Raw genomic sequence first — 23,080 nt, 5'->3', positions numbered from 1 at the left:
TTTAACATAGTGAATGATGGCGCAAAGAAACATGCGCTCTCCATCTTCCTTGCTTATGGCTATTAGGGTCAGGGCTAGAAAAAAACAGTTTTCCTACCCGAAGAAAATAAAGGCAAACTTGAAATACTCCCGGTTTTTCGGTCGAAATTTAATGCTTTTTCCGGTAATTACACTAAAACTTATGAAAATTGCCCGGTTTTCTTCAAGGCAAGCTCAAAATCTAATCGGGATTTTAGGATTTAAACCGGTTAAAATACACTGGACCCCGGTTTTTTTTCTAACACTGATCAGGTTTCTCTTTCATTCATGGGTTGTCAATTGCCAGCTTGAGTAGAGATTAAAAAAAAAACGTGTCAACTCCTCTCTCTCCTTATGTTCCCCGTTTGGCATGCCCTTCCTTCCCTTTTCTTAGGAACATCCTCTTAATTGCTACGTGTCAATCCCCCTTTGCATGTCTCATTTTCTCGTGAAAATGCCTTCTTGGATATCTAATCATCTTGCTGGAGCTACCTTTCCATTTTTCTTTTTTATTGTATCATTTCTCATTTCTCTCTCTTTCTATTTTAATTCTCAAAAGAGTTCGTTCTCACGATGCTGCAGCAGAGCTACAAGGCGATCACCATATATTCGCAAGAGAGCATATACAAGGGCAACTTCTCAGATAGATAATAGAGCATGTCCCTTTTCTAATTTCAAGAGTACATTTGCCATGACAATTATCTTCAAGCATCTTCTCTATGCATGCACTATGTTCCCAGTGGAAAACTCATGAGTAATGTTGCTTGAAACGTTCCATAGAGTATACCTTGCTTTTGCCAAGTTCAATTCCAAATTCTCATGGCATATATCCATATATTATACCTTATGTCCAATGCCACTTGTTGCATAAAAATTTATTTTGAGAGGATAATTGTTCCAAAATCATGTGTATCATTCTACTACTCTTCAAGGGTAACAACTTTGCCACAGCAACATCTACCATTTCCAGTAAATACCTAGCTATAGCAGGTACTCTATGCATATGGGCTCTCAACCTTTTTTTCCTCATTTTATCCATGCTCACACATCATAGGGAATCTCAGTTTACTTTAACCAGACCTTAGTGTTTGCCATCAACAAGCATATAAGTGCATGTCACTATATCTAGAGAGGGAAATCCATCCAAGGTCATCACTTTGACAACTACCCATTATTCTAAATGCCCAACATAAACCTCACTGCCAGACACTTGTTTATTCAAGTATAAACTATACTACATGTATCCATTAAATATTCCCAAAATTTTATAGTGCAAAGCATATGCACAATATGTACATCATCGAGATCATGCCCATGCATCCAAAACCATGTGAGCAAATCACTTGAGTATATTTTGACCGCATGGACATGCCACAACATGACAATGTTCAACAAAATCGCTTGGAAAAGGTAAGATGAGGTAAACCTTTAACTTTTGCAAATCCGACAAAGTAGCTGAGGCCTTGCGAGGCTTATTTGGTAGGAAAGTAAGAGTTGAATCAAACCATGGTATCACACGTTTTTGGGCAAGTAAGCCAAGATTGTGGGAAACTAGAGCGGGCACAAAGTTTTGTGCCAAAAGACCTTATGATCTGAGAATGCTCTTTGATACGATCTATCTCACCCAATGGAAAATTTGGTCAAAAACAGTGATTCTGGAGGGTCAAGGGAATTTGTGCATGCATATTCTTGATATATATTGTACTGGAAGAGTCCAATATCCACTCCTGGTTTAGTTCTATCTACGTGATCCCGACTGTAGGAGGAGTTATGCTCACAAATGTGCAGGATTTGTTTGACTGTTTTTGCATATCTGGCATGTGCTCAGTGAGTACATACTACTTATGCCAAAAAATTTCAGAAAAGTCAAAAAAATTTCAGTCGTGTTTACTAGTTGGAGAAACTAGAAGGAGTTGTCAACATTCTGAGCATATACGGTGTTTACATAGGTCATGTAGAACCATAATTTTAAGTTTGTTGTAATTTGGACAACATTTGCTCCAAATAGACCTCCATATAGATTGTGCAGACCCTGAACAGGAGCTGTATTTGACATATTTGCATACATTCAGTACAATAGGGGTATACAAAGCATCCATAAGGCATTGACAACATGACCATGAAAAAATTTTAAAAACAAAATGACTTTAAGTTTTTTTTGCCTACATGAACACGACTATAAAGGAGGAGTTGTGTCCATGAATATGACATCAGAATTTGACTATTTTTTCATATTCATGATCAACATATTGTGCACATCACATCTAGCCCAAAAAAGTTAAAAAAAGTCAAACTTTTTCCAGTCGTGTTCACACAATAGTAGTGGTGTTCACAAGTTGGAGCAACTGGATTGGCCCGTCAACATTTTGAGCATATATTGTGTATGCATACATGCTATAGAACCATCATACCAAGTTTGGTGTGAAATGGTCTTCATCTGCTTTGAATAGACTCTTCGATGGGTTTTGTAGATTCAAATTCTGTTAACTCGACACCTCAACATGCTCAAAAGCGGGATGGATCAAAGTGGGATCGAAGCTCAAAGGACTCAGAAGCGGGATTGAAGTAACAAGCATGAGTGGAAAGTAAAATCAAGTAGGGAAATATCTATTAATTTGTACTTTTAATTAATGCCAAATCTATGCCCAATTTTTTTAGATTCTTGTAATTTAAGCATTTTCTATCAAAACCCTGTAATTTTTATTTTTCCCATCAGCAGCTAAAAAGTAGGAGTTCTTAGAGTCCCGGGAACGCCAAAACATGTTAAAAATGGCCTAGGGTCATAGTATGGGCTCCCGGACACTTATTCAAGTGCTTTAGAAGCCAAAATTTGTAAATCTGAACTTCATAAATTGAGATTTCAATGCAAAAACGTGAGAGCTTTTTTGTGTTCTTTGCATCCCGCTTCTTTGTGCGTGTGTGAGGGAGGTGAGAGAGGTGTTGCAGGCAACCAAAAAGGCATTCTCTACGCGCCTTGGCTCGGTACCGATGTCTACGATGCGTGCAGAGTCTCATCTTATCCGAAGACAAGCGTAGGCGAAGAGGTGAGTGACACACCTTCTTCTTCTTCTTCTTCTTCTTCTTCTCGTTCAAGAACAACCCTCTTGTCATGTGTGTGTATATATGTGTATGCTCACCCACGGTCAACGCAAAAGTCTCGGTAATGATCCTCTTACTTGTGTAGCTGTCCTACATAAGGAGGTGAAGCAAAGAAGAGGATGGTTAGCGCATCTCCCACATCCACTCCGCCTGCGTGAGGGGAGAGGGGTGGGAGAAGGGTTAACATTTGGCGCCACTACAGGGGACTGAAGTGCTTGGCAACGGAGAGGAGGATATTGTCTACGCGATGTATCCATATTCTTCTTGCTATGTGTATGTGTATCCATCCGTGAAGAAGCCTCTTCATAGACGGATACACATACGCGTATTTGAAGGGAAAGGTATGTGTACATAGGAATGATTGATAAAGGGTGAGTGAGTGGTTGATTGGTGTTGATAGAGATGAAGTATGTGTATGTATGAGAAGGATTTGAGTGCTGATTTGATGTGTGTATGAGGCGTGCATAGCAATTCATGTCGTTAGTAAGAAGAAAAGCCACTTTTTGACCTCCTTCCGACACTGTTTTCGTCGCTTTGTCATGCCCGCATAGAAGACGTTGTGTATGAGGTGATTAGATAGCCTTGTAGATCAGTTCGTGTAGATGGATGTAGAGTATCTACTTGTGCAAAATGGATGAGTGGATGCGGAGTTATGGACGGAATAGTGAAGGTCTTCAAATCTAAAAATTCCTGCAATTTCAGATGCTATGGTCATAGAACGAGCCGTAGTTGATAATTGGAGAGTCCAAATGCTCTCCCGATTGTTAGTATGGCTTGGTGACATTATATAGACCAATTTTTACTATTCATACGCTCCAATACATCGCTATATGAGCTTCCTCATGTCCGTTCCGCTCGTAGGAAGACTTTAGGACTGGTTTTTGTACATAAACGAGACCCGAGATTCACTCTAGCGCACAAACGAGGGATTGGGGTGCATAGAACTAGTTCTGAGCTACGCGAGGTGACGATCGGGGGCTGATTTGACACTCGCAGCAAGCGGGAGCGCTCCGTCTACACATGTAGACATCCGTCTCCGACGCTTTTCTCCAATTGTCTAGATCGTTCTTGTGCACAAACGAGCGTCATTGTTTGAGTAGCATTGATTGGGGTACATAGCCCTAGTGCTATGCTACGCCAGGTGACGATCGGTACCTCATTTGATACCCGGAGCAAGCGGAAATGCCCCATCTATGCTCGTAGACGGACGACTCTGACTTTTTTTGCAAAAAGACGAGTGAAAAACCGCTCTATGGCATTCAAATGAGATCCATACGGGATGAAACTTCATAAACATATCCAATAGGATGGGTAGAACTTGTCTCGACCATCTCACCCTATTCCGGTGTGATTCAGGTCCGATCGAAGTCTCGGAAGGCCAATTTCGGCTCCCGGAACGTCTTTGTTGGCGCTGAGTAGACCGCTTTGGAACGAGTGATTCGACGATCCAATCAAGGATTGGTAGGAGTGAAGTAGAGTATGATGGAAACATGCCTATGAAACTGATCGGCCATCCGACCCTGTATGGTCAAGTTATGCCCGTCCGAAACTAGCTGCCCGTCGCTTTACTCCCACGCATGAACGGCTGAAAATCGCAATTTTCGAGCGCAAAGATTGAATTTTTAAAATTTCAGCGATATAATAATGATCTCCTTGTCGAGCCGAACGAGTTGATACCCAACTTGCCTGTTTCACACTCGGGGCCGCCCGCCCGTGTCTGGCCGTCCATTTGGCGGCCGCGGGCGCTTGAAAAATTTAAAAATTCAAAAACATCCGTGAAGAGTTTGTATTCATTTTCCTCTTTTTATTTTTTAATTTTGGCACCATTTGACGATGAAAAACCCACTCCGAGCGCCCGCCCGTAGCGTAGGGAACGCATCCCACGCGCTCCGTTGCCCGCCCGCAGTGATTTTCCTTATGCCAATGCTTGCCCCGCGCCCTATCCCCACGTGGGAACGTGCGTGCTTTTCCCAAAAAAAATTTGCTATTTTTTCCTTATTTTTAATTTATTTTTTGATATTTTTATTTATCTATTTATTTTCTATTTTTTATTTTCTCCGCCCTATTGGCTCCGCCCATCAGTTCTGGTTTGAGTCCCACACATATGCTCACGCACACATACCCATATGCACACTCTCTTTTTCTTCCTGTACACGCATCTCCGTTTTCCTTCCTCTCACACGCGTGCACGCGTCCGTACACATGCACCCTCCTACCCTTGCGTTGGGCTCCCGGTATCCTTGCCGCACCCACGCGCTCGCATCCACACCCACTTTCTCTCATTTGCCCCCGTGTTGCGTGCATACACCCCCACGCGCACCCTCTCCCTCGCACCCGGGCACGCCCACGCCCACTTCCCCCCTGCGCTCGCTCAACCGCGCCTAACCTCACTCCCGCACCCACATACCCCTCCCGTCTCCTATCCCCGTTACCCCCCTTCCACACACACACATACACACACACACACACACACACACACACACATATATATATATGTGTGTGTGTGTGTGTGTGTGTATATATATATATACATATATATATATATATACACACACACATATATATATATATATATATACACACACACACACATATATATACACACACACACACACATATATATATATATATATATATATATATATATAGATATAATGTTGTATTCCAAAACCTAGTGTCAAACATGTCTACAAATGTAATCATATAATTTCCACCAATGTATTTGACCTTGTGGAAATAATGATATATCTGCTGTAGCTCAGGTCCCTTGTACATATTGTAGTTCATTCTCAAGGAGGCGACTTCCAAGTCAGTATAGTTAGGGAGCTTGGTGAGCAGCAGGATGAGCTTTAAGAAGCAGCAAGTTGCCACTATTGCTAGGTCTAGAATCAAATTCCATGCCTCCACCAAATTCACCATCTCGCCTTGGAAAACACTGAGTGTTGTGTACTCTTTGTTGGGGAGTACTGGGAAGTTGTAAGGCATTCTCCTATCTTTGGCATTTAATGCCTCCCATTGCTCCCATTTCCATCTCCTCTCTGTGGGGTAGTAGAGTGGATCAGCTTGTATTGCTTTTGGCGCTACCTTGTACACTTTGAATAATTATTGTTAAGTACCTATGCCTTCACAAGGGCTACTCTTCAAACATTTGCTCCCACTGTGGTGTCCCAAATTGAGGTGGTTCTTGATCTTTTTTTTGTGCTTGTGATGAGCATGTATCTAGTGGCATGCCAGGTATTGAATCTCTGTGGTGCCAATGAGTATCTCCATGAATCTTGTTAGATTTTGGGCTGCACATGAAGTATTTTAAAAGTGCATATATGCCCATCCAATACCTTCTCGACGAGCTTTACTGTCTCCGGTGCCATGTGAGCCAATTTCATCAGACATGTAAGGGTACACCTAGAAATGATGGGACTTGTTAGGCCACTCTGTGTAAGGGATAGGAGCTATTGTCTTTAGCCTAATATGGAGAAGAAAAGGATCAAAAGTGAATTTCCATGCCTCTCTATATCGTGCCTTTAATTCTGAAATGTACCATTCTCTATCCTCGACATCTTCATTCCCAAAAAAGTCTCTGAGATGATTAATTAACCTGTTCTTCAACCTATGATTCTTGCAATATAGGTTGAAGTGGGAACTTTTTGTGGAAGAGTGTCTTAGAAGCACTACCTACCTTTTGTATTAGATGCTCAATGTTTTGGAAAGCATCTTTTCCTTCAGCTCTTAAGGGATAATGTAGGGGAGTATGAAGTGGTGCCCAATCCGAATATGAGTGATGTGGGCTTGCAGGATCCTTTAAAGTAATTTCATGATCACCATGCATTTGATCTTGTTGATTAGCTAAATAGGCTCCTTTGAAAAATGATCTTGACGTATTATATATTCCCTACGTATTACCAGCCCCGAGACCCGTTTTGCCTTTCCTAGACCTAGGAACTAAGATATCAAAGACTTTGATGCACTTTGGGTCTCCTAGGACTTCTTTGATAGGCTACAAAAGTGTAGAGACCTACTTTCCAATATCAAATATTTGCTCTTGAATCTGAGAAGATTCCTAGGGAGGTGGTTGTGAGGCCTCATGCTCTTTTAAGGTCCTTTGGATGCTCTCAAGTCATTTGAAGAGCTCTCTATAATCTCTGGGATTATTTGGGAGCCTTAAGCCAAGAAATTTGGCATCTTCAATGAATTTTTGGAACATTTGGAGTGTTTGATCCAAAACCGCATGAATGTAATTCCATTCCAGTGTTGGGAGGGTCGAGGACTGTTATTGAGTTCATGGGAGTACTGCTTTCTTATAGTGCTCTTGATTTTTTACTTAAAGTGCATTGATGGCCTCTTTGAAATATTTTTCTTTAGCTAGTAGCTCATTGTTTCTCCTTTGGAGGTCATTTACTTGATCGCATAGCTCCTCTCTATTCTCTCAAACTCTTTGTAGTGCCTGAGCATCAGTCTCTCCTCTTTCTTCTTACAGTGATTTTATGTGTTGTTGAGATGCTGATGCTGGTTTCCTTTGATGTTTTGTACGAGTCTCTTCAAGATCTGCAGATTGCTTTGGTGCCTTGTCCTTTGCTCTTTTCTCTAGCTCCATTCTTTGGTTACACTCTTTAGTTAGCTCCTTCTAGAGTTCCTTGACTTTTGTATTCCACTCATCGAAGGCCTGACCTCCTCTTTTGGATTTTTTGAGCTCATCAAAAGATTTTTTCCATGCATCCCTTTCTTCCTCTAGCTCTTTTAACTGCTTTGTAGTAGCTAATCCTCTTTGTGCTCTCTTGGTATTTGAAGAGCCGGACTCCAACTGCTCTCTAGCTTTTAGTAACTCTGTGGTTACATTGGCTAGTTGTCCTTCATTCTTGTTTATCCTGCTCTTCATCTTCTAATGTTCCCCTTCGAGCTCGCTACTTGACAGGTGAAGGCTCTCTAAAAGACTTAATGAAGCTCCTAAGGATTTTTACAGTAGAGAACAATGATTCTAGAGCTTGTACATTGGCAACCCTTGTAACTCTACATAATGGTAGAGTTCGATATGAGAGTCACTCTCTTTGCCTGCTACTACCTTGGCACTTGAAGGGACAATCTTTGGTATGCAAAGCAAGGTATTAGCGATAAATGTAGACTGTGCTTGACTCTTCATTGTTGCTTCCATTAGTTTTGTTGGCTCTATTTGTAGCTGTGCCTTATCCTTGGTTTGTGTGGCCCTTTTTTCTCGACCCTAAGAGGTACTTTTGCCATGTTGTGGGGTTTCTTTTGGCTCCTTTGCTGGGGTGTTGGTTGATGGTTTAGGCCTTTCATGAGTTGTCATTTCTGGGTGTCTCCTTTGATCCTGGGGCATCATCATCGTTGTCACCTTTGTCCTTGTTGTCATCAAGGTTGATGACTTCCCCTGGAATTTGTAACTTTGTAAACATAGAGAACACCTCTTCCATCTCTACTTCCTCCCTGGTAGGATATTGAACATCCTTATTTTCAATTCTTCCTGGTTTACCCTTCAACATATTTTCATGTACACATGAGAACAAATAACAAAGTCCATTATCATGGTACCACTTGTCACTTTGCTTGGCCATCTTAAGTCAAATTGAAAAGATTTTCTTCTTCAATGTGGCCATGATCGTCCAATTGCTAGCATATTGTGTCTTTGTAATTGGAGAGGAGGGAAGATTTGTAGCATCCACCTCCAATTGGATCATCTCACCATCATCTTCCCTATAATCTTTAGAGTGTTCCAGTAAAGCACACCAAGCCCGCAAACATCTCACAATGATAAATGTGTCTTGCTAAGTGAGGAAGCTCCATTCTGGTATACTGGTCTGCTGAGCTAATACCGAGAAGGCAATAAAATTGAGTGTTGTTGTCTTGCCATATACCTTCAGTCTTCTACAAGCAACAACATCCAGAGCAAATATATTGATGACGTATTTCATCATTGCCACTGTGATGTTTCCTTAGACCAGCTCTAGCGTTTGTGCCACCTTCTTAGGTTCCCACAATAGCTATCTTGTGGCTCTTAGTGCATTAAGCACAACTGTCAGCTACCTATTTTCTGAATTGATGGCTTCTTGGGCATGCATATCTGGGGTAAACTCCTTGAGATGAGCTATTTCTTCATCTTTGCATGCATTTTCCCTTCTATACACCTCAAGCTGTGATGTACAGTCCTTGAGTTGAGTTCCCAAAAATTTGCACTCTTCCACCACTGAGTCAAGTGCCACCTTTTGTTTTGCCATCTCATCCTTGAGCACCTTATTTAGCTCCTCTAATTCTCTAATTGACACACTATGGTGGTGAGCTCCTCCCTTTGCTTTTGCTCATGGCTGATCTCCTCTTTAAGATCGTTTAGCTTTTGTAGGACACTTTCTTGCTCTAATATTGTAGCCACCATCTCCTTTTAGGCATGCTCTTTTTGCTCTATAGCAATCTTCCATCGCCCTTCATACTCTCCTATTGTTTGGTTAACTTTGGATTCCACATAGGCCTTTGTTTCTCTGATGTGATGCTCTTGATATTGTCGTAGAAGCATATGTTGGCTGACAATCAAGGCATCACTCATTCCTATTGGACTTTGAGAGGCATCTTGTTTTGTTGTAGGATATCCTTCTTCATAGAAGACATCGAAATGTTGTAATTTTCTAGAGAGGGACTTAAAGTAATTAGAAGCTTCACCTTGACGCTTTTGATTGTGAAGGGTTTCTTGGAAGAAATCTCCAATTTCTAATGGGAAGTCATCCGCTTCATGTCACTCTTGCCCTTCAATTCAGGGAAGGAGTCTTTCCTCCTTGCCTGGAGTCTCTTGATGAGGTTCCACCGTAAGTGATAGAGGTCTTTCACCCGTAGTGGAGCTGGATATTCCTTGTTGTGGCTCTTCTTCTATTCACTTCTTCTCATCCTTTGGATCCTCCAAAGGTAATTCCTTAATTCCTATGAGATGGCTTTGAGGTGCATGCAATGCCTTAAGAGAAGTTGTCATCACTGGGCTACAGAAGGGGATAGAAGCCCTAAAGTACAAGATTCTTGTGAGAAGTTGTGGGTTACATAGTACTGGCTAGTAGTTGAGGCTAGAATTGTTGAAAGAATAGCAGTTTGTACTCTGCTCTCTCTCTTCTGCATAAGCTATCCAATGTTGGAAAGCTTCAAGAAGATCATCTTCAGGCTCTGCCTTTGCAAGGAATACTTGAATTGGTTGATCTGGCAAGTGAGCTATAGTCTCTTCTTGAATGTTCACCTTGGAAGATTGCGGGCTTGGGAACTTGTTAACCCACCATTATGGTGGTTGGATGTGACGTTTGAGTATCTCCGCTACTTGCGATAGTTGTATCCTTGGAGAGATGATAGAAGATGAGGCCGTCTTTTGAACAACTGTCTCCTTTAGCTTTGTATGCTCTTGATTGGTGATGAACCTTGGGCATGGTGGTGGAAAGACAAGCACCGTATTGTCCTCATCATCGAGGCTCGCTGATACTGTGGACGAGATTCCTATCTCCATGAGTGTTGATTTTGAATGAAGAGGGGTGGGGATTTGGGTGGATTCGGGAGATGGGGGTGGACCTAGTATTAATCCCTTGCCCTTATCAATGGGTACTATTGGCTTGAAGACTTGTTATGGACCCACCGATAGCAATGTGTAGGAGGCTTGTCGTGAACCTATTTCATGATCTTCCTTTGTGTAATATCCCAAAAACTTGAAGAAAAATTATTTGAGTCCGAAATTTTTGTACTCTAAATTATTTTATTAATAAAGATTGAATTTCTTGATTTATCGTATTTTTCGGCTTCAAAAATGGATTTTTAAAGTGCAATAGGCTTAATTTCCAGTCAAAATTAAGTCCAAAGCACGTATTTTTAATATTATTTGTAATTATTTGTGAGAGAGGCTATTTTTGTGAGTGGATAAGTGCTGGAAGGTTCCATAAGCTTCCAATTTACAAAATTAGACCCCATCTGCCAAAATTAGGACAAAATTCATCAAAAAAAGTTGGAAACTTGAGGAGAAAGTTTGGGCATGCTAAAAAAAGCTGCAAGAAGCCTCTAGAGCAAATTTGCGCAGTTTTTGGAGCACCCTCTCTCTTGCTTTTTCTTCTCTTTCTCTCTCCTCCTGGTGCCTATAAAAGGACAAGTCCCCCCTCCCTCATAACCACAAGTTCTTGAAGCAAGGGAAGCTTTGCAAGTTGTGCTCTTCATCTCCATAGCCATGGGTATGCCTCTCCAACACTCTCTCTCTACCCTCTCTTGTTTTTTATTGTTGTCTCGTGTAGAATGTATCCAACGATGCACAACCGCACACAAGTTTGGTTTGGCCTACCTAGATCCTGAAGATTAAGGATGGCTACATCTATTAGCAACTCCCATATCCCAAGACCCATGGATGTGTATGGTATTAACCCTAATCTTGATTTGCTTTTTTCTTGCTTTTTAGGATAGCAAGTTGCTTTTTATGCTTTTTCATAGCAAATAGACTCCAAATTGCATAAAAATTTATGAGCCTATTCCCTAATGTCTATATCTCATGAATATAATTTTTTATATAATTTATTTACTGCTATTAATTTTTCTATGTCAAAAAAGCCTGTTTTTGCCTATTTTACAGAGTTTTTTGAATTTTTTTGACCCTTTTCCACGATCAATAAATTTTAAAAAAATTAATACATACTTTGACTAATATGTGTGATTTTTTGTAATTTTTCTAGAGTTTTTGGAGTAAAATAAGTTGCTAAAAAAATTAATTCTCTACTGGAAAACAGTGAACAAGTGTTTTTTTGACCTAAAAATAGAGTAAATTGGCTCTAAAAATAGGTTTTTGATGCTCTAAAATTAGGGGAGTGAAAAACCCTAAGCTTTTATGGACTTTTGTTCTAATTCTAACCAAATTTGTTACAGACTATAGTATTGTCCTTTGTTAAATTTTTACCTCAATATGGCACGTATAAGAAGTGGACGTGATGGTCGCGGTGGACAAGGTGCAAGGAATGAAGCTCAAAATCCTCAAGAACTAGTGGTAGCACCGAAAGTTCAAGAAGAAGCCCCAGTCGTACAAGTTGAAGCACTAATTGTACAAGAGGTTGCGATGAACGTAGTTCCAACGGCGACAGCTTCAGCGCCAGTGGCTCCTGTACAACCTAATCGACTCGGAAACCAGGTTCCAGTACTTTAAATTCATAGTTAAAATTACACGCATGCATAATGAATGATAGAATTGCCATAGGATTACCGAGAATCAAACGATTAAGAATTGGTCATACCAATCACGAAACAACGTGCATATGTTTTACTACATGTTAGGAAAGTAAGCTGTTTTCCTAAATGAACATTGTTTGATTTTCAAGTGTGCTTTGCAAAGTAGTTTAAGGAAAGATTATGGTAAAAATATGGTAAAAGATATGGTTGATTCTGCCAAGAACACGATGAGGACAAAGATATGATTTGATATGAATTCTGCCAAGAATATGGCGAAGATGATTTGGAATTCCGCCAAGAACACGGCGATGATAAATATGATTTGATTATGGTTTGAACAAGGAGTTGAATCCCTACTCTCCTCTATTCTTTATCCCACTCAGCATGTGGCCAAGGTCATGGAGTGGATGAGGTGTTGGTTTTTGCTGGGCTGAGAGACAAATGGTGCAAAGAGTGCCCCCAAGAGATGATCACCCCTTTGGAGGGGCGGAAAAGCTTAGAAGGGCTATGAGCGTTAAATTTTCCGGCACCCATTGAAGAAGGACAATTTGGTCCCTTGGTATCCTAGTTGTGGGTAGCTTTAGGAGAGAGGTCGTACACCAACTCTGATTGAAAAGAGGTCTAAGAAAGACCTTGTTTGTGGAAAGACTGTTTATGAAAAGAAAAGACTGTCTAAGAAAAAGACAAGCTCTGGAGAGAAATTGATGATTTAATTGTTTTTAAAGTAATGAATACTGTTTTATTTGGATGCTCTTTTCAACTGTATTCAATTGTTTGAAGGGCTGATTTAGTGAATGATGTATTTGGAATAATTAAGGAAGCTATTTATAAATGTCACATAGTGTGGTATCTTAGTTCACTAAAGAAAAGAAGGGTGGGTGCGTGCGGGGTGGAAAGTGGGTGATTGGTTGCCCCGACGGCTCCTTTCAATGAATGGGTGGACTCAATTAGTCGAGTAACTTCCAACAGATTAAAACATTTAAACACTGAAACACGATTAGATTATTTTCCTTTAATTTTTATTTGTCCCGTGACTAAAAGTTCTTGAGAGACAATGGCTGTGCCTCAGACACACATGAGGAAAAAAGCATTGGATTAAAGGGATGAACTATCCGACTAATGGTTGTGCCCTAAAAATATGGGAAAAAAAGCATTAGAAGGACCACTTATGTCAACAACCAGCGTTCCTATCGGGACCTTCCAGACTAGCTGAACAAAGGTGAAGAGGATTATTTCACTTCTTCTTTCATAGCTTCCGACTGCGAGATAGAGCTATGCTAGGCTTCAATGGCTTGTATACCATGTTTCACGACTGGAACTGGATGTCATCCGTTGGATTACCAAGCTAGCCGACTACCGAGTATAGCTTGTCCTTGGGCTGGGGTGAAGGCGTCTAGTGCTTGGCCGGGGTGGGTTGCTCACACTTTGCGTGTTTTGCTGTTTAGGGACCCACCACCCTTTAGCATTTTGTTTTTTCCCTGTTGATTTATTTCCTATTTTGTTATCGTTATGAGTGCATAGTGCATGAGTGGAGCTAGTGGCCTTATTTGTTAGTTGGTGGTGGCTTGAAGAAGAGGCTAGAATCATTGATGTGGATGTCACTTGATGAGGGCGATATGTATAGTGTGTGTAATGTGCTCGGGGGGTTCACCTATAAATATGTTAACATAGCACGTGAGACTTGAGTTCAACATAAGGGGATTTTAAACCTTGGATTTTATCCTTATTTAACATACAGAAGGATACCCAACAAAGGAGGTTTACACATATTGAATAGAAAAGGGGTCCATGCTATTCATGAAAAATCTACAGATTAGGGAGTTTTAAAATAGGCCTCGAACGCACGTGATATGGAGGGTTTACATATAGTCAACCCCCCGAGGTAGTGTGTAGCTGTAGAGTAAGTAGGTATTACCATGGTTACCGAGTGTGTTTCCTAATCAAATTGGAATTTGGTTGCAAACATTCAAGTACGACCTAAAAGCACATTTTCACATAGCTCTCTTGTAGGCATCACCCAGAAAGATCCTTCCAAATGACCATTAGCACAATGGATTATGGTATGTAAACCACCAGTAACATAAGATGTTTACCCATTCACGCCCTCCACTTTGACATTGGATTGGGTAAGGGCAGGCCTTCCCAATTGATTCCAAGCATCAAAGGATATGAGGTTATGGCTAGCACCTATATCAATTAAAGAATTAAAAAGCACTTTACCAGTGTGGCCACACAATTCAATTTGAGTGCACAAAGGTGGGGGCAAGTGGGTTTGGTGGTTTCACATGTGAATACATCAGAGGTCCACACATTTGTTGTGCATTTATCTTCATTTTTTGCCTCTTGTTCCTTTCCCTCTTTGATGGCATCTTGGATGTGTTTAAGTTCCTTCTCTTTAGCATCTTGCTTATCTCTAGGTGCTGCCTAGGATCTCCATCACCAGAAAACTTGCTCATAAGCTTGGCAATATCCACTGAGCATCGTGAGTATGTTTGATCAGGATCCCTTGCTGGAGGGGCCATATGCTTGGTCATAGCTCTTCCAACAGTAGCTGCTATAGCGATGGGGTCATGGGTTGCAGTAGCCGATGGTGGGGGATAGTAAGGGTATTCAGTCATTGGGAAAGGTGGTGCGGTTCTTGCAGTAAGTGCAGGTGCACGTGCCAAAATTTTTTGGGGTGCACGGTGTAGAGGCATGGTAGTAGGCAGCATAAGTCTAGGCCTTGCCATAGGCTTTGGTCCATATGTAGCATACATAGGTGGTCTAGAAACGGAGCCTAGTGTAGTTGGTGGGATGGTGGCATAAGTATATGTGGGCTCAACTGGGGGCGTGGACATGGGAGGCTCTAAGATTATTTGAAACAAACTTACTAGTGCCTAGAATATCACTCATTGGGGGTGGGTTTGAGACTATCTCTTCATAAGGTGTGTAGCTCAGAGGAATGGAACCATCATCAACTAGGACTTTGGTAGAGATGGAGGTAGAGATGTGAGGATTCTCCTAATAATGTGGAGAGATCATCATAAGAGGATCCTTCCTACTTTTCAGTGGAGTCTCCATTTCTTCTAAGGTTGGCCCATGTGACTCACTTGTCTAGACAAACAAGATAGGACCTTTGCAAGGGTATTTCATTCCCAATCTCACACTCTTGCATGATGATGTGATTTAGACAGTCTCCAAGAATGTGCTTATATAGAGGATATGTTGTGGCAGCTCTCGTGTGTTCACATAACTCTTCCTATGACACTGGGTAAGTATACTTTGTAACCTTGTCATGGAGATTTTGTGTCTTGACCACATACTCCCAATTGATAGTGTGAAACACTCTTGCATCAATTGGCAGAGTGTCATCAACCTTTGCCTTGCCCTTGTCGGCGATAGTTTTGGCTTTAGCCTTTAGCCTGGCGTTCGATTAATCATTGTTGATCTCGTAATGTGGCTTCCACTTCTTCCAATTGGAGGGCTAATTGGAGAGCTTTTTAAATTTGATGTAGCTTCTTGTGAGTCATGCCATTGTCAGCAAGAAGGACCTCTTCTTTAGTGGTTGGTGGGGGTACTATAATCTCTACATGGGGTGGTTCTCTTGGGGCTTCCTTAGTGAAGAAGGAGCTAACTTCCTCATCTGCCCCAGTGGCTCAAGGGAAGCATTGGCATTTGTATTACCCAAGACAATAAAGTTAGAGAATCTATCCAATAAGGTTGCACTATTACTGGGAGCCTCAACCCTTGGGTTCTCTCCTTCCTTGTAGGTACTCAGAGGATTCACTAAGGATCCTACAAAGGTGGGTTGCTTCACTCGAGTGTGATGCTATAGATAGTCACGTTCCAATGCTAGGAGGTGATTGGGGATTGTTCGAAGCACTCTCTTAGGGGGGTTGGATGATGCATCTAGACCTCAAGTTCATAGGATTTTGTGCCATCCACGAAGGATTGCCTGGGTAGGATTGGTTGCACAAGACAAACTGAGGGTAGTTTCTTGATAATCAATGATATCTGGGGCAACTAATTTGCATACAATAGAGGATACACGATTCCCAACTCCAATTAGAGCAGATTAGGCTTCTATCAATGGCAATTGCAAGGTTTGTGACATGAGTAGTAAATCCTGCCACGATTGGAAGAGACGTGCCTTGCTCGTGAAGTTGTTTGCACTCACACTTGCACTGCATGTGTACTTCATGGAACTCCTTATATATGCATGGTTCTTCCTGGTTTTGGGTCGGTAGATACGGAGTATCACATGGGATATCTAGTACTCTCAAAGGCCGAGAAAAACAGTTTCTATGAGCTATTTGACATACTGTTCTTCTGTAGCATTGATAACTCGCATATACATATGAATGCCAACACCACTGCATATGGATTTGTCTTTGTTTAGTGGATATTATGAGGCAATGGGAGACTTTGGGTACGTGGTACAGGGTGGTGCATCGATGAAAATGGAGAGATCTACTTTTGTAGGCACACTGCTGATGTTTCTCACAGTGCACCTTACACATGAGTTTTAATGGATTCTCCCTTTCGCATGTTTTCTCAAAGTGGAGGGCGGAAATGCCACTGTTTTAGATGTTTATGGTTTCTATGTCCTCTATGATGTTCCCAAGTGCTAGAATCTTGATCTTCATGGCTGGGAGGAAGTAGGGTGCCTAAATTGAGGTCTAAGTCACTGATAGGTCTGTCCTGATGACACTTGTGGGCTGTGATTAACAAGAGTTTACCACAGTATTCCCCAAAAGGAGTATTGGAGCAATATACATAGGAATCCCAACCCCAACGGGAGTGGATTTGTCTTTGTTCAACGGCTGCTAGGATGTTCACAGTTTAGCTCGGTGGATGGAAGGAAAAAGCTGGGTAGCTTTGTTGAAAATGCAAGGGTCTGCACTTGCAAGTGCACTGCTCATGTTTTTTACACTTAACCCTACACATACAAGATGAAACTTAACCCCAATTTTGAGCCTTGGTTTTTGTTTTTTTTTAATTTTTGAAGTTTTATGGATGTTTTTGTCTTTTTGAATGTTTTTGGGTTTTGTTGATTTTTTGATAGAAAGATAAAACAGAATCTTTAACAAAGAAAAACGTACTAAAAAGAGATTGTGCACACCTTTTTCCGACAGTTGATGTTGATATGCATACAATTGTATTGCAAATTAGAGTGCTTGCCTTCTCTGTCGAGGATTCAATGTGTACATGTGCTCCTTAAGTGCGAGTGTACGTGTGCTTAACTAAGTGTGGGTGAAGAAGTGTGCAAAAACATTACGAAAAGGGTGTACATATATACAGATTCACACAAAGGGCCACTTGTTTGACAAGGAAAATCTTTCAAGTGATGCCTAGTGTCCAAATTGCTCAAGGGACCTTTCAATGCGTGAATGCTTGCTAATAGTGCCCAATTGTATGCCAATTAATATAGATAGTTAGAACTACCTAAAAATTATTAACAGAAGCAACCTTGATGGGTTTCGGCTTGGTGAAGTCTCGTGTTTTGGGTTATGGCCAAAAGGCTGGGTTTGTGAGAAAACAATGTCTTAAGTGATTGAAATTAGTCAAGTTTTGATTTCACTTGGAGGGAGCAATGTAATAATATATCGTTTTAGTTTGGGTCGGATTCTGATGCCTGTTAGGCTCGTTGTGTATCTCAAATAGCCAAAGCTTGTGTGCCCGCACATGAATGCAGCCTAACTCAAGTCAATTTGAGTTATAATGATCTAAATGTGATATACTAGGATGGACTAAGGGGTTCACCAAGAACGCAGTCCTTCTGGTGACATTTGGCCTTCTATAGGAAGCCTCACATCTGAAAGCCTTTTTCGCATGTGAACACGCTCAAAACTACTCAGAACAAGCTAGACTCGGTTTCAATTGTGTATAGCAGCGTGATGATGCCTTGTTTTGATTTGGGTTTGAAGCCGAGTTTGTTTGGTCAGGCATTTAGGCCAAATAGCCAAAACTACAGTTTTGTATGCAAACGCAACCTAACTTGACTCGATCTTGCAAGAATCCCTATGGATGTGTAGTAGTAAGTACCCCGGATAGGCTTACCAAGTTTGGGCTACTTTTAGTCCCATTAGGCCATCAAACGAGAGTTATAGGCTCCTAAGCGTATTCTATGCATGAACGCACCTTAGTTGGATCTCACGTGGCAAATAGGCTCTTGTTTTGGATAAGACTTACAAGCTTATAAGATCTTGTATGATTCCATTGAGGATTAACTAGTCAATGAATCCCTACAGTCAAAAGAACAGTGTTGTGCATGAACACGACCTAACTAGGTTGGAATGAGCCAACCTCGATAACCACTCCTCCCACCCTTCTCCCCTTGCATAGGAAGAGACGATGCGGGAGAGGTGCTAACCTATCTCTCTCTTTTGCTTCACCCCCTTATGCAGGAATGCAAGGCAAAGGTGAGAGATGATTGATGTGGGAACTTGGGATATGGCCATGAGTGCACGCACTCCTTACGCACATACACCACAAGAGGGTGACCTCCTATAAGAAAGAAATAGAAACAAGGTGTGTCACTCACCTTCTCTGTCTATGTTTGTTGTTGGACACCTTGAGTACTCCACGTGCATGGAGGATGACAAGGAGATGCCAAAATGGCGAGATACAAGCTTCCTTGTGAGTCTTCCACACTCCTCTCTCCCTCACTCACACACAGAGAAAAGCACAGAGTTGAAACACAGAGAGATGCTCACGTTTTTTTTCTTTAATCTCAAAATATGGAGTCCAAATTTACAAAAATTGGCTTTTAAATAACTTGAACAAGTGTTCGGGCGTCCATACTATGACCCTAGGCCATTTTAGACATGTTTGTGCTCCTGGGACACTCAAAATCCCTATTTACTGGCTCCTACTTGGGGATTTTAAAAATTACAAAGTTCACTGGGAGATAATGAAATTACAATCTTCCGGCAAAAAAATAGGACTGGATTTCAAATAATTAGAGGTAGAGATTTAAAATACAAAATCAAGCTATTTGCCGCCTTGATGCTAGCGTCTTCTTTGTTTTCTTTTTAATCCTGCTTCTGGCTTTCCTTTTGCTAGTTCGTTGCCATTTCAGTCTCGCTTTTAGAGCTTGTGGAGCATAGAGTTAACATCATCTCTCATTGGGATAGTATATTGGCAAATGCTAGCATCCATGCCTTTGAGATCCTTGCAGCTCCATGCAAACACCTCTTTATATTCCCCTAGCATTTTGACCAAAAGTTCCTCTTCTTTTGGGGACAAATCTATGGCAATGTTTCCATCCTTGGTTTCTCTTTGAGGTGAGCCAAATTCACTTGCTTTGAATCTTCCGAACCATCATACGATACAGGTCTAAGAGAATCAATTTTGTAGGATGATCTTTCGATCCTGAATGGTAAATTTCTTGAGACTCTGTGGCATCATTGTATCGGTTTCCTTGTATGAGTCATCACCCATTTTGACTCTGTGGACCATGGATTTTTTAGCACCCGTTTCCTCTCTTCTAAAAGAGATTTCCTCCCCACTTTAGTCATCTCACCTATGCTAGATGTTGACTTTGATTTTCTTGATGTTCTTAAATTGACTCTATTGTTCTTTTTGTTTTTTTTTTTTTCTGAAATTTTATTAATATTATTAATTTTTTGTTTGGCGTATCAACAATTGGCATATTGACACCTCCACAATAGACAAAATTTATATCAGAGGTAGTCCTCAGCCTTCCTATCACTGTCCTATTGTCAGTTTGGCAAAATGATTTTTCAGCTACTCACAAATTCGTCATATCAAAAGCTACATGTTGATACCCCAAACAGAGAGAAGTCTTATAGCTTAAGAGGCTTCCCAGACTACTTGTAAAGCAGTTGGATGCTCTGTTTGCACAAAATCCTCTCGAAGCAGCTTGTTTAGTTGAAACGACGTTTATCAAGTAAGAATACTCTTTGCACAATCAAACCAATCTGGAGGCTAGGTTTTCACCCGGTCATCACTTGGAATGGGAGATTATGTAGGAATGCTCTTGTCCAATAAGTATGGCATCAATTCGTCAAGACACACAAGTCTATGGGAGCTCTCTAGAGCAAGCCAATTTGAAGGCTAGGCTTTTGCCCGCCGTCACTTGGATTGGTTAGATTCCCCTTTTGACTAGTATGTCTTGGCAAAATAAGCGCTCTATGTGACTTGGGAAAGTTCACTTACACACTAACGGTTTAGAGACATCCATAGGCCTCGGCAATGCCGGACATGTACATAAGCAATATTTAAAACTTACCTTTGTCTAACCCCTTGTTCTCGTTGATCGATGGCCAAATTCAAGTTAGAAAATAAAGAATTTATCTCGAACGCCTGAGAAAACCTCGTTGTATGGAGGTCTAAACGATCTGTTTTTGAAAACCAACTTCCTTCATAGCCAAAGGAAGTTGTTGTCCTAATAATTTGTAGATCAACTTGTGCCCTTAAAAATGAGCACTACGGCTCACAATTTGAATACCGTATGACAAAGTTATGGCAGTTTTAGTGAAATGAAAAAAAAACCTATTTTAGCTATTTTGCACTTATTTTGCCTGTTCCAAGGCCAAAAAATTCCAAAAAATAGTCAAAAAATGTAAATTTTTAGCGTGAGCACACTTCAACCTGTCAAACTATACTCTAGATGGCGTATCAACTCTCGAGGTATCGACATCTCAAAATGACCTCAAATTTATATAAGAGATAGACCAGGTGCTATAGATCACTGCTGTGAAGTCAGATTTCAAAAATGATTTTTGAGTTCTATCTGAGAGGCACAAATCAATAGTACACCTGTTGATATGCGAAATATAAAAATGAATTGTGAGCTGTTTGCAGCCTTGAATGAAGTCCAAATCAAGGAATTTGGTAGGTGGAACTAATGGGAGTTTGTGCATGCCTTGTTTAGCTCACCATCGACTCTACTAACCACTCCACATTAACCATTGACTCCTTAATGAGTCTCATTAATCACTTGCAATGATTAATCACTTACCTTTCTACTAATCTACTAAAAATAGTGAATATGCTACTCTTAAACATACTTAAACTAATGCTAATCTATGCACAAATAAGAGAATGCAAAAAAAACTTGTAATGAAAGCATAAAAATCATTAACAAAATCATAAACAAAATGAAAGTAATACAAAAAATAGCAAATGTTTTAGTGGAAGTACTCTCAACCTTTCCTTCTTCTCAATCACATAAACCCTAAACCTAAAAGCAAAAAGAATTAGCGGTTGTAATGCAAGCTTCTCAACCGGTTTTGAGTCTTCTCCTCTGTAGCACTGCCAATGGAGAGACAAAAACTCTCTTTACACTTATAGCAAGAGAGTATCGACCGTGTAAACTCAATCTGGTAATGGGATTTGCATCCCTTTCGGAGCTCGGAGATCAACCCGTACCAGTGCATGGAAGCTTATCTTTGATAGGAGAAAAGCTTATGCATACAAGCCACTAATGATGACCATTCTACTCAACCAATCACACACATATTCACCAATGTATTCTCAACATTCACCACATTCATCTAAGCTAGGAGCATGCAAATCCTTCATTAGCAAAATCAAATCAAGACTACAATGCTCACCTCTCTCAATCCCAAAGCATGCACACACACAACATGGAAGCTTTAATGGAAGCTCATCCACACACAAGAACTCAACATACAAGCCTCAACCAAGCACTTAAGAGCTCATGGAGCTTGCATAGGCTATGGAAAAGCCAAGCAACGTACCCACTAGCAAGCCACAATTCTCAATGAGAGGTACAACTCGTCACAACATAGCATACGTGCATATACAAGAGAGAGAGATAGAGAACAAATGTATTCATTAGCATAGAGAAGAGCTAGGCTCATACAATAGTAGAGGTGGAGATGGAAGCCATACCCAAAGCTTAGAGCTCCTCTACTTTTAAAATGCACTAGTTGGGAGTCAGAAATGATAAGAGAAACCTAGATTTTGGACTTTTTGTCTAAAAAGAGTGACCTTGCCCACACCTTTGGTGGCCAAAACTTGTCAAGTGTCTACTAAACTAACTAGAGAGCTGGTCCAATTACATCTTTGGGACTCCATTGAGCCCATTTACAATTCCAATGCATTTACAAGACCAAAATGGTTAAATTTGAGTAGTCACTTCACTCTTACATCAATATACACGGGTTTTTGGACTAAGGTTGTTGTAAATTAATAGATGTCTCCATGCTAGTCTTCTAGCTGGCTCCATCCACTAAGCGTCTTCAACATCTGATGTAGAATTTTAGCATCCATCTGATCCTCACATATCAATACCATCAAATCAAAATTTGACAACCAGATATCCCTAGAACAACATTTAATACTGAGAGAGAACCCTGTCGTGATTGCTCACGCTCTCTCAAAAGACATAGTGGAGTCATTGGCAGTTATCGATTAGTTTTCTTGGAATAATGCCACAAACTTCAGTCTTTTTTCCTTTTTCTTTAAATAATGCCACAAACTTTAGTCTTTTTTCTTTTTCCTTGAAAGCCAGCTATGGTGCTATGCTTAGCATCATACTTGGTGTCCATGGACACCAAGTATGTAGACACCATTCTATGCTTTCACCCAGCTCATAGTCACCATGAGGTACTAGCCTAGACCTTGTAAGATAGGGAACCATACAATGTGGAGAGCCAGCAAGGAACCTTAAGACCAGGGGATCATTAGTAGGTAATTGATAGGAACCAAATGTAAATGACAAAATCAGTGGATGCAGAGTAGCGACCATGCATCACATCACACAGTCAAACTTGGTTAGTGATCAGTCAGATCAATACCTAGGAAACCTGATCGCCCAGCA

The 23,080-nt window shown here is 40.8% G+C and overlaps 1 protein-coding gene across 1 annotated transcript in view; it reads left to right on the top strand.

The window, feature by feature from the left end:
- Window positions 1-2,932: 2,932 nt before the first annotated feature.
- Window positions 2,933-23,080, top strand: part of LOC147451578 (uncharacterized) — a 30,296-nt gene continuing 10,148 nt past the window's right edge. Inside the window, exons 1-2 of the mRNA XM_086518772.1 lie at window positions 2,933-3,062; window positions 11,992-12,250. The gene's annotated coding sequence lies outside the window, so the exon portion shown is untranslated. The remainder of the gene's footprint in view (window positions 3,063-11,991; window positions 12,251-23,080) is intronic.

The sequence above is a fragment of the Adiantum capillus-veneris genome, chromosome 8 (genome assembly GCF_014529385.1).
Source record: "Adiantum capillus-veneris isolate H3 chromosome 8, ASM1452938v2, whole genome shotgun sequence".
Lineage (NCBI taxonomy): Eukaryota > Viridiplantae > Streptophyta > Polypodiopsida > Polypodiales > Pteridaceae > Adiantum > Adiantum capillus-veneris.
This window is presented reverse-complemented; position numbering and strand designations above follow the sequence as displayed.